At 43.5% G+C, this 12,547-nt stretch overlaps 1 pseudogene; it reads left to right on the forward strand.

The window, feature by feature from the left end:
* Positions 1-9,809: 9,809 nt before the first annotated feature.
* Positions 9,810-11,622, forward strand: LOC114909216 (nuclear protein 1-like; annotated as a pseudogene).
* Positions 11,623-12,547: the final 925 nt, after the last annotated feature.

Genomic DNA, 12,547 nt, shown 5'->3' on the forward strand with positions numbered 1-12,547 from the left:
GCGAACCACAGCCCTACTGTATTACCTATAGTACACAGATATACTGTAGTTTGATTTTAAATGAAATACACCGGTATCCCATAATATGTTACACAGGGGGGTAGCAGGTAGTGTCATCAACTTGTGCTCTGTAGGTCCTGGGTTCAAATCCCACCCCTGCTGTAGTGCCCTTGATCAACATTTACCTTGAACTGAAAATGGAAGACCACCCTGCTACATAAATGTATTTATAGCTTATATATCCAGCTATGTCCATGTTTATATATCCGATCAGCAGTCACAGGTTTGATCCCCACCTCTGGCCGTAGTACCCTTGAGCAAGGTACTCACCCTAAATTGCTCCAGTAAAATTACCCAGCTGTATAAATGGGTAAATAATTGTAATCTTAACATTGTGAGTTGCTTTGGAGAAAAGTGTCAGCTAAATGAATAAATGTAAATATATATCTGTAGGGATTGATCAGGCCCTGTAGGTATTGAGGAGAAGAGCCATGGATGGTCCTGCAGGTCGTAACCTACCAAGGGTCTTGAACTTACACGGGCAGCTACAGGAAGCCAAAGAAGAGAGTTGGCGGAGGGTGGTACATGGACACACTCTGGCAGGTCAAACTCAACATTTTGTACTAGCTGGAGAGGTTTGAGAGCAGAAGACCAGATAGGAGGCAGGTGCAGTAGTTCATAGAGACCAGGATATCACCATGGTCTGGACCAGAAGCCTCAGAAACCTACCGTTTTTACCCTCAATCTAAATGTAAGTGCGGTAGTATTTGTACCTCACCACAGGGTGACGCCAAAGCTTGAGCTGAGCTGAGTGGTTCCATGGGGGGTGGGGGAGCTGTATCTCGAAAATGTCTCACTTTTCCAACTGGCACTTAGATAATGTGCACCTACCTTTGTCAGCCTGTCCTAGAGGGGCGGGGGGGGGGCAATGGGAAGATCATGGTGGAAGGAGAAAGACAGTTTAACATGATGGAAATGAAGTCCTCTTGGCTGAAGGAGACAGTAATAGACTCTGCTGAGTCATATTGGCCAAACTATCGGTCATCGTGGTTGAAACACCGTGGTAAAGAGCCTCTGACTAAATGTTCAAGAAGGGCAGGAGAAGGTGTGGCTTTGTCCAGTTTTCTTTTAACAGAGCAATATAAACTACTGTATGTTTTTTTTTTTCCCCCAAAGTTATTCAAATTAACTCCCTTGTCCAAGATGTTGGGCGATTATGTCAAACAATTTTTTTCTTCTCGTCAAAACAGAATCAGTTCCAGAAATCATTGCTGGGGCCTCACAAATGCTGTACACACTTTCCTTTAAGTATGAAATAAAGTTATTTTTTTTAATATTACAAAGAGGATGAAATAATTTGCAGGAGTATCTAATATAACAAGCGGTAAACAGAGCTCTGCGTGTTCCTTGTCTACCAGAGTGGACATCAGCCAGGGTTCAGCCAAAACAAGTAACACCGCGGTAATCTTGAAGCTCAGTGTTTAAAGGCACTTATTCTAAGTACAGGGGGGTGTGGTGGTGCAGTGGGTTGGACCGGGTCCTGCTCTCCGGTGGGTCTGGGGTTCGAGTCCTGCTTGGGGTGCCTTGTGATGGACTGGCGTCCCATCCTGGGTGTGTCCCCTCCCCCTCCAGCCTTATGGCCTGGGTTGCCGGGTTAGGCTCCGGTTCCCTGTGACCCCATATGGGACAAGCGGTTCAGAAAGTGTATGTATGTATGTATTCTAAGTGCAGTTTACCAAACTGTGAGAGGTGAAGATCTTTTAAGAATACAAATCAGAAATATTTTAATACTAAATACTATACTATTACTTTAATACTACTGTATATTAATACTATATTAATAAAATAATATTTTTTGGGAAACACGGTGGCACAGTGAGTAGCGCTGCTGTCTCACAGTGCCTGGGTGGGCGAGAGGACGTGGGTTTGATCCCTGCTCAGTCTGTGTGGAGTTGGCATGTTCTCTGCATGGGTTTCCTCCGGGTGCTCTGGTTTCCCTCCACAGTCCAAAGACATGCTGTTCAAGTTCACCCATAGTGTGTGAGTGACACAGAGTGTGTTCTGCTGATGTTTGGATGAGTGACCCATCGTAAGTAGTGTATCTAGCAGTGTAAGTCACCACGGTGAATAAGGTGTGTGGGCTGGTAACACTACGTAGTAGCCATTGTAAGTTGCTTTGGAGAAAAGTGTCTGCTAAATAAAAAAATGTAAAAGTAATACCATTCTCATTCACAATTAGTATTAAGCTCTTGCCCAAATTGGGGTCCTGGTGGTCCGGAGCTCAGCCCGGAAGCACAGGGCGCCAGGCTTGTCAGGGTGCAGCACGGATGGCACATCATTCCATCGTGGGGTAAAACAATCTGGCCAAATTGAAATGCTCACTATGTGAAAGGCCCTGTTTTATTTCACTGTTACATCAGTCATGGCGCATGTATCTCGTGTCCCTCTTTGTTCACCATCTGTGCTCCCGAACCTCCTCCTGCATTCTAAGTGTGCCAGGGACTAAATAATGCAATGACACTGTTTTCATTCTGAAATCAGTGGTCCGATGTAAAAATGTAGGTTGGAAAAAACACAAACCAGCCGTACACTTACACTGGTGCCTGAAAGTATGTGAACCCGGCAAGGGTGGTCATTTTTCCCAGTATAAAATATTAATGTAAATGTATAAAATCTAAATGTTAAATATTAAACCGATAAAATGGATAAATGACTATGATTTACACCGCTGACTGTACTTACCTACCTAGTTTAACCAATTACAGTTGGACTTCACTTATTTTTACACCTTTATACTACTTGTGTGTTTTTGCTACACAACTTCCTCTAAACAACACGCGGAACTGGTCATTACACACCTATTATGACAGGAGCTCCTACTAATTATTATTATTATTATTATTATTATTAGTATCAGTAGTAGTAGCAGTAGTATTACTAATAATAATATATTAAATATATATGATATATTATTATGTATAAAGCGGTGTGGTGGCGCAATGGGTTGGACAGGGTCCTGCTCTCCGGTGGGTCTGGGGTTCGAGTCCCACTTGGGGTGCCTTGCAACAGACTGGCGTCCTGTCCTGGGTGCGTCCCCTCCCCCTCCAGCCTTACACCCTGAGTTGCCGGGTTAGGCTCCGGTTCCCCGCAACCCCGTATGGGACAAGCGGCTCAGACAATGTGTGTATTATGTATAATAATTACACGACTATTATGTCACACGAGGAACACTGATTCTCATTAAATAACCATTTCATGGTAAAACTAAGGGACACTGGGGGTTCACATACTTTCCAGCAGAACTGTGCAAGTGGTCGATGCATTTTACACCGAGGTGGAGGTGTTCGCCGACACCGTTCCGCAGGGGAATATTCCCACATGGGAGCGGAAGCAATAACTCCTGCAGCCAATCAAATGAAACGCTTTACTGGCTCAGCCAAAGCGCGACACGGTACCACCAGCAGTGAGGAGTCACAAAGTGCTTCCGGGGCAAACGCCCCCTTAAGAGGGATATTTATGCCAAAAAGGCCACATGTCCACAATAACGTGTTCCGTGCAGCGGACGTGTCTCCCTGTTACCCTGCTGGGAACACATTCTGATCATGGGGCGTACCTGGCGTGTACTCATAGTAACAGAATGAACAGCATGCCAAACACATCTACGGTCTCCGTCCTACATTAGCTGCGAGACATGTCCCTCCCTGCCTGCACTTGAGCCTGATTGATGCGGGGGGGGGTGTCGATGAGTGTTCTGCAGAAGCAGGTGGTCTGGAGATGGAGGACCAGCACCAGCTGGTCCCTGCTGAACAGCCTCGGGGTGCGTCTCTGGGTTCGCTGTCCACTGTGGTGGATGCGTGATTCTCCTCCTGCTCACTGCGCCACGCAACCCACGCTCACCTGCGAAGAGGTCAGATCTGGACCCGTGTCCAGCGGACTGGACAGAACTCGACACCCCGGATCAGCGGCTGCTTTCTGACTCCAGCCACAGGTGAGGCCAACGAGGCACGAAATTCCCGAATTCGTCCTTCATCAGCCGAACGTCTTCACTTGGACGACAATTCAAGACCTGTTGCGGCAACTAGGCCCAAGAAACACATCAGGGTTTCCAGAGATCCAAAGAAAAATCCATGTAAAACCTGTCCACACACATGTCCAAGACACCCATATTTGGCGTCGTGTTTGAATTCCATCCACATCTGAGCTCTGTCCAGGTCCACGATTCGAGATGCGTCATTCCGCTTCATTAAAGCGACTGAAGACTTGTGTTAAAAACTGAAAACGACAAAACGTCCCATTTGCGTTGAGTCTTTATGGAGCACACATTCATTTCTGAGGTTTCATGACAGGTTTCAAAGCCCCCCCCAAAACAAAGTCATGCGTTCCTGAAAAATCCTTCATGTAGGTGAATTCTCATAACCTGCACATGTAATTACCAGAATTTCCAATGGTAATTACCAAATTGCTGTGTTCTTCCATTGACCCCAGAAATGACACCCATTCATGCTAAAATCGGGGCAGCAGGTAGTGCAGTGGTTAGAGTTGTTACCTTTGGGCCCCCAAGGTCGCAGGTTCGAATCCCCCTCAGCTGCAGTACCCTTGAGCAAGGTACTTACCCTAAATTGCTCCAGTAAAATTACTGAGCTGTATGAATGGGTAAACAATTGTAGGTAACTTAATAGTAAGTCTCCTAGGAGAGAAGTGTCAGTTAAAATGAATGAATGTAAATTACCATCAAATACCATTAAAATGGATACAGTTGATTGGATATATGAAGTAGGGGTATTAAATGACACTCCTTGTGAAGTCCAATTGTTGTAAGTCAAATAGATGCATCTCAGTGTGACTGAAAGTGTTTCCATCACTCTCAACACTGCATTACTCTGTTGTATTTGTTGGATGTGCTTTACAAGAGGAAATACGGCATAAGAGTTGTCACTTGATTTAAAAATTCAACTGGTAAAACGTTTGACCATTCACCACGGCTGTACAGTCCCAAAAAAAAAAAAAATCACAAAAATCCACAAGACAAAAATATGAATGCAAAGTATGAAAAATTCAGCATTTACATGTACATTTACCGCACTTGCCCTTTGCCCACCGCAGCCCGATCTCCTGCTCCGTGGCCAACAGCAGCTCTAAGCAGTGGACACACGTAAAGGGAGCAGACAAAATCTGACTAATGAATAATTCATTCTCTTTTCAGACTGGGACTTCATTATCTCCCTCCTTCCATTGACCCCGATGATTAAGTTGTTTATTTAAATAAAGCCATTTTATTTCTCTTTGGCTCAGAGATGGCAGCTAATACATCTGCCAGCTTCTCCTGCTTGTACCTCCATCCTCCAGGTCCATGAAAGTGCTGATTCATTAATTACTGCAGTGGTCATGGCACAAGCTGATGCATTTGTCCAAAGTGGTATGAAAACAATACAATTTCATACTTGGAACACTCAATTTTTTTTTTCATCTTGTGGCTCTCTTTTCTGTACTGTTCTTTCTCTTTTTTGCTTCAAGGACTGTATATGTGCTACATATGTACTGTATATGTACCATATATTTACTGTATATATACTGTGAATATACTGTGTATATATGCTGTCTATAAACTGTATATATGCTATATATCTGCAATGTATGTACTGTACATCTACAGTGAATGCACTTTCTCTCTCTCTCTCTCTATATATATATATATATACGCACACTGTATATTTATTGTATATGGACTGTATTTTTGTATATATGTACTGTGAATATACTATATATATATATATATATATATATGCTGTATATGTACTGGGTATATACTATATATGTGATGTACATGTATTGTGAGTGTGCAGAGAGCAGAAGATGGGTACGTACCTGTCCCATGGGGCAGTGTTAAGGCAGGTTGCTGAAGGAGAGTCATCAGCACAGTGCTCTGCGTGGTCTTCCTGCACGGGTCTCTGTCACTGTACACCCCGCCATTCTGGCAGCTGGGAAGCAAGAGGTGAGAGAGGTGAAAAAGTCTGGCGATGCTTTATAAATACATCCAATTATCTCCTTCCAAAATAAAATTATGTGACGAATCTGAAAGCAGCAAGGAGGCAAACTCATGGCCGTGGTTATGCACGTTCAGTTTAACCACAAAGACAAAGAGGGACAAAGGCATGTGATACACTTCTAGATATCAGTGTGGTAAAGTGCATGATGTTTTTAATTGAAATGCTGCATGTCGAAGCAAGAGGGAAAATATTGCAAATGGTGTCACAAATTGCTTTATTTGCACATCTAAAATAACACTTTAGTCAAATAGCTTGTCCCCTACGGGGCCGCGGGGAGCCGGAGCCTAACCCGGCAACACAGGACGAAAGGCCGTAGGGGGAGGAGACACACCCAGGACGGGACGCCAGTCCATCACAAGGCACCCCAGGCGGGACGCAAACCCCGGACCCAATGGAGAGCAGGACCCGGTCCAACCCACTGCACCACCCACCCCCTAATAGCTGGACAATAAAAATAAATTACTCATGTGAAGCATCATGAAATTGCTATGATACAAAATTCAAGGTGGATGTACAGTTTTTTAAAGGGGGTGCGGTGGCGCAGTGGGTTGGACCGCAGTCCTGCTCTCCGGTGGGTCTGGGGTTCAAGTCCCGCTTGGGGTGCCTTGTGGCGGACTGGCGTCCCGTCCTGGGTGTGTCCCCTTCCTCCTCCGGCCTTACGCCCTGTGTTGCCGGGTAGGCTCCGGTTCTCCATGACCCCGTAAGGGACAAGCGGTTCTGAAAATGTGTGTGTGTGTGTGTGTGTGTGTGTGTGTGTACAGTTTTTTTGTTCTAATCCATAAGAACAGGTCACACTATCATGTATGATTTTCATCTTCCTCACAGGTTATTTTTTGGACAGTGATTAAAAACACACCGGACATTCTGATTCTAGCCCAGTGGAGAAGGGCTGTGGGCCTTTGTGTGTGTTGTCCTGTTGACCCTTCAGCGATGTACACACACCTTGCCCTCCAGGTTCCCAGTTCCTTGTACTTCATCTTCACATTTGCATTAATTTAAAAAAAAAAAAAAAACAGAAAGACAGTGGCTTGTAGTACAGGGAACACAACAGACACTAACTTTTGTTTTCTCTTTCTATTTTCTGTCCACATATCTTCCAGACGTTCAGTATGTTTTGTCCACTGCAAGAGCGATGCTCAGGGAAAAGAAAAGGGTATCCGGGGCTTGGTGCAAATCCACAGTATTTCACTTTAAAAATTATAGCTCATTCCTAAAAGATACTTAATGGCAATTTTTTTTCATTCACCACTTTGTATGGTGTGCAAATCTGTAATTTTCAGGTTTAAAGATATTTTTGATATGATGTCTAAATAAGACATCTCATATTTAAATAATTATCTTATCTTTAGATAAATATTTAAATCTCATTTGAAATTAAAAAGATAGTGGAAATGAATTTCAGGTATCCCAAAATACATTATATACAGCATCATTTGGAGGAACACTTAATTTTCAGGCATCCTGCAGTAATTTCCGGAAAAGGTGTCATTAAATGCTTTAGAAATCTTGTTAAATTTTTTACAGGCCCTTAGGCGGGTCAGGGTAAAACAACGTCCTTCAAATTACAGAACACATAATTTTATTTGCCCTCATCACCTGCAAGCTAAGTTGTTTTAATATGGTCCCCCCAGAAGCAATGTACCCCAAATTTAGACACAATCCATCAAATAAGGAAAACCTGGGGTAAAATCGTGGTAATTAAAAATGAACACTTGAGCAGGAAGGTCACTGCAGTCACAAACAACTTAAAGTATGATCACCGCCTCTAAATAATAACCTCTAACTGTAAATAAACAGTAAGTGCTATTTTAGTAAATTGACATAATTGTGCAATTTATAATTAATGCATTATTTAGTTCTACTGGGTTAATTAACTCACACTAGAGTGGTAAAATTAATTGACATTTAACACCGGGCTTTTTCAATTAGTTGAGACAAATGGACTTGTCAGTGGTAACAAATAACAATCAATCAATCAATCAATGTGTTTCAGTTCTTGACGACTGATTTCTTTTAACATTGATTTGTCCTGGAAAATTATCCAAGCTCATTTTGGGTGTTTTCTGTTGTATTTGCAAAAATGTGCATGCAGAAGAGGCTCCAGGGAGAAACTATGAAGTGCTGGCGTGTGTCCATTCTAGGGCCTCAGTGTGTCCATGGACATATGGACACTGTCCAAATGAAGTATCACTTTTCATCACTTATGTGTCACTCCACAGTTCCTAAATCCAGGCCACAGTCGCTCATCTTTATTCACAACAGAGCAGTTCATCCCAGGGCCCAGAGCTCCCCTCCTATGTTAAAAGGTACACCTGGCCACGTGAAAGGTCAGAGGTCAAAGATCAATGGCAACAACAACTATTTGATTAAACAAAAGGCTCCAACACTAATGTAGTTGGTGTAACTGGTGTCATGGAAAGCAGAATACCGAATAAACTGTATTTCATGATGATGCACCATATGTTTGGAGAGCGATCCGGACCCGCAACCCCGTTCAGGCACCACGTGGGTCTCCTCTCCTGGGTGACACGTGTCTCCGGGCCGAAGACGAGCAATGTCGTGTACAAATTTCCATATGTAAAACACGCAGTCGTATGGCTTAAGTATTTGTAAAAAAATATATATAAATAAAATATGTAAGTACACATTGATTTACATTATTTGGATATCTATTATACGGTCTTATCAGCGAATAATTAAATTAGAAACGACACTTGAGGCTCGGGTACGGGTCGCTGTGATGGACACACCGTACCGCGCGCTCTTTCCCGCTCCCCGACTTCGCATTTTGTACCTGGCGGGCTAAACGCCTTTTTTTTGTAGTGTGGTCTTTTCATGTATTGTAATGATGTTCATCGGCACTTTTCCGGTTACAGATTTTCTTTAAAGCTCACGCCTAACTACACAGTCAAGCCTGTAGCTATAACAGCTTTATTTGAGGAATGAAAGTGCCATTTGAAAACGGAAAGAGAAAGTTGAAAACAAAGGAATTTCCCCGAACGTGAAATTCGTATTGAAAGTTGATATTCAATATTGGCAACACAGTGGCAAAGCGAGTAGCGCTGCTGTCTCACAGCGCCTGGGTGGTGCAAGAGGATGCGGGTTTGATCCCCGCTCAGTCTGTGTGGAGTTTGCATGTTCTCCCCGTGTCTGTGTGGGTTTTCTTCGGGTGCTCTGGTTTCCTCCCACAGTCCAAAGACATGCTGTTCAGGTTCCCCCATAGTGTGTGAGTGACAAAGTGAGTGTGTGTTCCCCTGATGTATGGATGAGTGATAGAGTCTAAGTAGTGTATCTAGCAGTGTAAGTCACTGTGGTGAATAAGGTGTGTGGGCTGATGACACTACATAGAGTTCATTGGAAGTGGCTTTAGAGAAAAGTGTCTGCTAAATAAATAAATGAAAGTGTGGGGCTAAGTACAAAGAGGAGGTGCAATTAATGTTGAACAGACGGCTAGAAACATCAATGAACACCATGAAGAAACACTGGAATGTGTGATTATGAGTAGCCCCATGTCAAATAGTTGTGGCATCAGCATATTTACACATGTTAAAATATGCGCTTAGAACAGTACAAGTGGGTTTGGCAGATGGGAGAAGTGTGTGAAAGTCCTCCTTATGTTTCTCTGTCACTGAATATAGGAGAAACAAACAGTACCAAAAACCAGGTGCATTTCCCCAGATGCCAAATCACACACACACACACACACACACACACACACACACACACACACACACACAGTGTCTATAACCACTTGTCTCGAGCATGGTCACGGTGAGCAAGAGCCCGGTGCGAGGCATGCCGCCAGTCTGCCACAGGACACCCCAGACAGTACCAGAGGCCAAATAAAGTTATTATTTATTTCACACTATTTTTTTCAATGCAAATTACATTACTAGAATTCTGTACTAGCTATTTATAATTCTTTAGCTCTTTAGACACTTATGTAGTTTTTACTGAATCAGTTCAGGGTTAGTACCTTGTAAAGGGTACTACAGTATGTGCAGGGGTACAAACTTGGGTCCTTTCACTCAAGAGTGACAACTCAATCCCCTGTACCATATTCTGCCCCAACCATTGTACTTCTCACTGTGGTCCCTCAGTAACGGAGGTGAAGCCATCTCCAAGCAAACGACGTGTTTTCCCCCAGTATTTATGTGTGAGTCAGTGCTTATATTTCACCGGAGTGATTTTTATGGCTCAGGAAGGTATTAGAGGTGATTTATCACGGCCTTCTTCTGCACATGTCTTTGGATGGAGGGATTAACCCAGAAACATGGATAGAACCTACAAGCTCTTGAAGAGCTAGAGCTGGATTCAAATCCCACATCCAACCCTAAAGCCCAGGAAGGGTGAGGTGTCACTGTTGCACCTTTCATTATTTAATGCCAACATCTGATAAATTCCTACACCCCTGACCTATAAACACTTAGCAGAAGGCGAAACCTGCTAAACATTAATGAACCAACTATAAATAACATACCTGGATCACAACGGAACTATTAAAGGCCATCATTTAAAGAGAGACAAAGTGTGTGCAAAGGTGTAAAACAGGCAAATACTGAAATGCTTTAAAAATTAATGTACGGGTGGAGAGTGTGAGTTGGTGAGCAAAACCTTGCAATGGTTGCGTAAAAAACATTCATTATCTGACCACTGCTCACCCGAAACCATAACCTGAGCTAAAATTGATAAGAAGGAAAATATATATGCAACATCTTAATATAGTCATGAATATAGAAATTAAAGGAACTTCTTGCAGGTTTTCGGGAACAAGGGGAATAAGATACCTGTGTTGGCAATGAGAGGAACTGCACAAGTGAAAAAATCAGAATGACAGCGAAGCACTAAACATAATCACATTTTGTGTGTGAGCCGCACTCCTGTCTTGGCCCATCATTAATCTGCAGGGAGAAGGGTGCGAGGAATAGGAGGGGCGGGTGGAGCAGACTATAAAAACGCAGCGAGAAAGTCATAAAGAGGGCAAAACTCAGAAAAGGCTCTTTCATCACACCAAAGCAATAGGTGTGCAATAAATTCTGCTTTTATTAGGAAAAGTCCCCTTTGAATTCCAGAATTTCATCAGGTGGGTTACAGGCTCCGACCCTGATGGTGAAAAGAGGACGAGCTTCACGGAAGTGAAAAACATAGAGCCCACCGTTTGAAGAGCGCCACTACGACGAATGCGAATATTACAACCTGACCGACAGGTTTTGCGGTAAAAAAAAATTTTTGAGTCAGCTTTTATATATTTCGATTAGTTTTTCATGTATATTATTTTGATGCATTACACTGGAAAAGTTGGATATTGCATTGGATTATGCAATGCATTGGACTATCATATGCAGTGGATTATTATTTCATTGGATTTAGGGAACTGAGCATCCCTGGAGGGCTGCAGCTCAATTTTATCTTTAAAGAAGTCATGTAAGGTGGTATCGTGGCCGTAGGTGGTGCCAGTCGTAAGGGGAGGATGAAGCGCGAAGCGAGCAGCGACACGAATCGACCAAACCCGGCAGGCCACGAGCGGAAGATCGCCATCAAACTGCGCAATGGCGAGAAGAAAGGCCAAGCGTGAGGGACGGGTGCGAGACTGCCATGTGGCAACATCTGCACGCTCACTTCTGTCCTCCCAGTGTGAAGTGTGATCATTAACACTTGTCGTGTTTCACTTGTTAATGTGTGCGTCTTCCTGTCATCAGGGACAGCTCGTAGTGTAGTGGTTAGAGCTGCTGCCTTTGGGCCCAGGAGTTGCAGGTTCGCATGCCAGCTGTAGTACCCTTGAGCAAGGTGCTTACCCTACAGTGCACCAGTAAAATGACCCAACTGCATACTGTAAATGGGTAAAAAATGGTAAGTACCTTTGGATGAAAGTGTCAGATAAATGTAAATCCGTGTGAGGGGGAAAGGAAGACTGTTGGACCTGTGTGGATGGGACTGAAAGTCTGTTCATAACTTGATCTGTTTGTAACTCAAAAGCTGCTTTTGCCACTAAGTCATAATCAATAAAAGCTTAACAATGTAGAGGTCTCTTGTTGCTGTAGATTCAATAAAATCCTCACGTAACTGAAATCTGTCAAGCTTTTGCTATTTTCGTTACATTCTAACTACACGGAAATTGTAATATTTAATATAATATTTTATGATTAAGGGGGGCGCGGTGGCGCAGTGGGTTGGACCGGGTCCTGCTCTCCGGTGGGTCTAGAGCTCAAATCCCGCTTGGGGTGCCTTGTGACGGACTGGCGTCCCATTCTGAGCGTATCCCCTCTCCCTCCAGCCTTGTGCCCGTGTTGCCGGGTTAGGCTCCGGTTCCCACAACCCCGTATGGGACAAGCGGTTCAGAAAGTGTGTGTGTGTGTGTGTGTGTGTGTGTGTGTGTGTGGAAAATAATTGGAAATTATCTGTAATTTCCACAATCTTCTAAATCATTTCCGCAGTTAATGGATTCTTCCCGTAAGCATCTCAGGTGTTTGTCAGCTTCCGGTCGCTTTCAACTTTCTTTA

The sequence above is a fragment of the Scleropages formosus genome, chromosome 20 (genome assembly GCF_900964775.1).
Source record: "Scleropages formosus chromosome 20, fSclFor1.1, whole genome shotgun sequence".
Lineage (NCBI taxonomy): Eukaryota > Metazoa > Chordata > Actinopteri > Osteoglossiformes > Osteoglossidae > Scleropages > Scleropages formosus.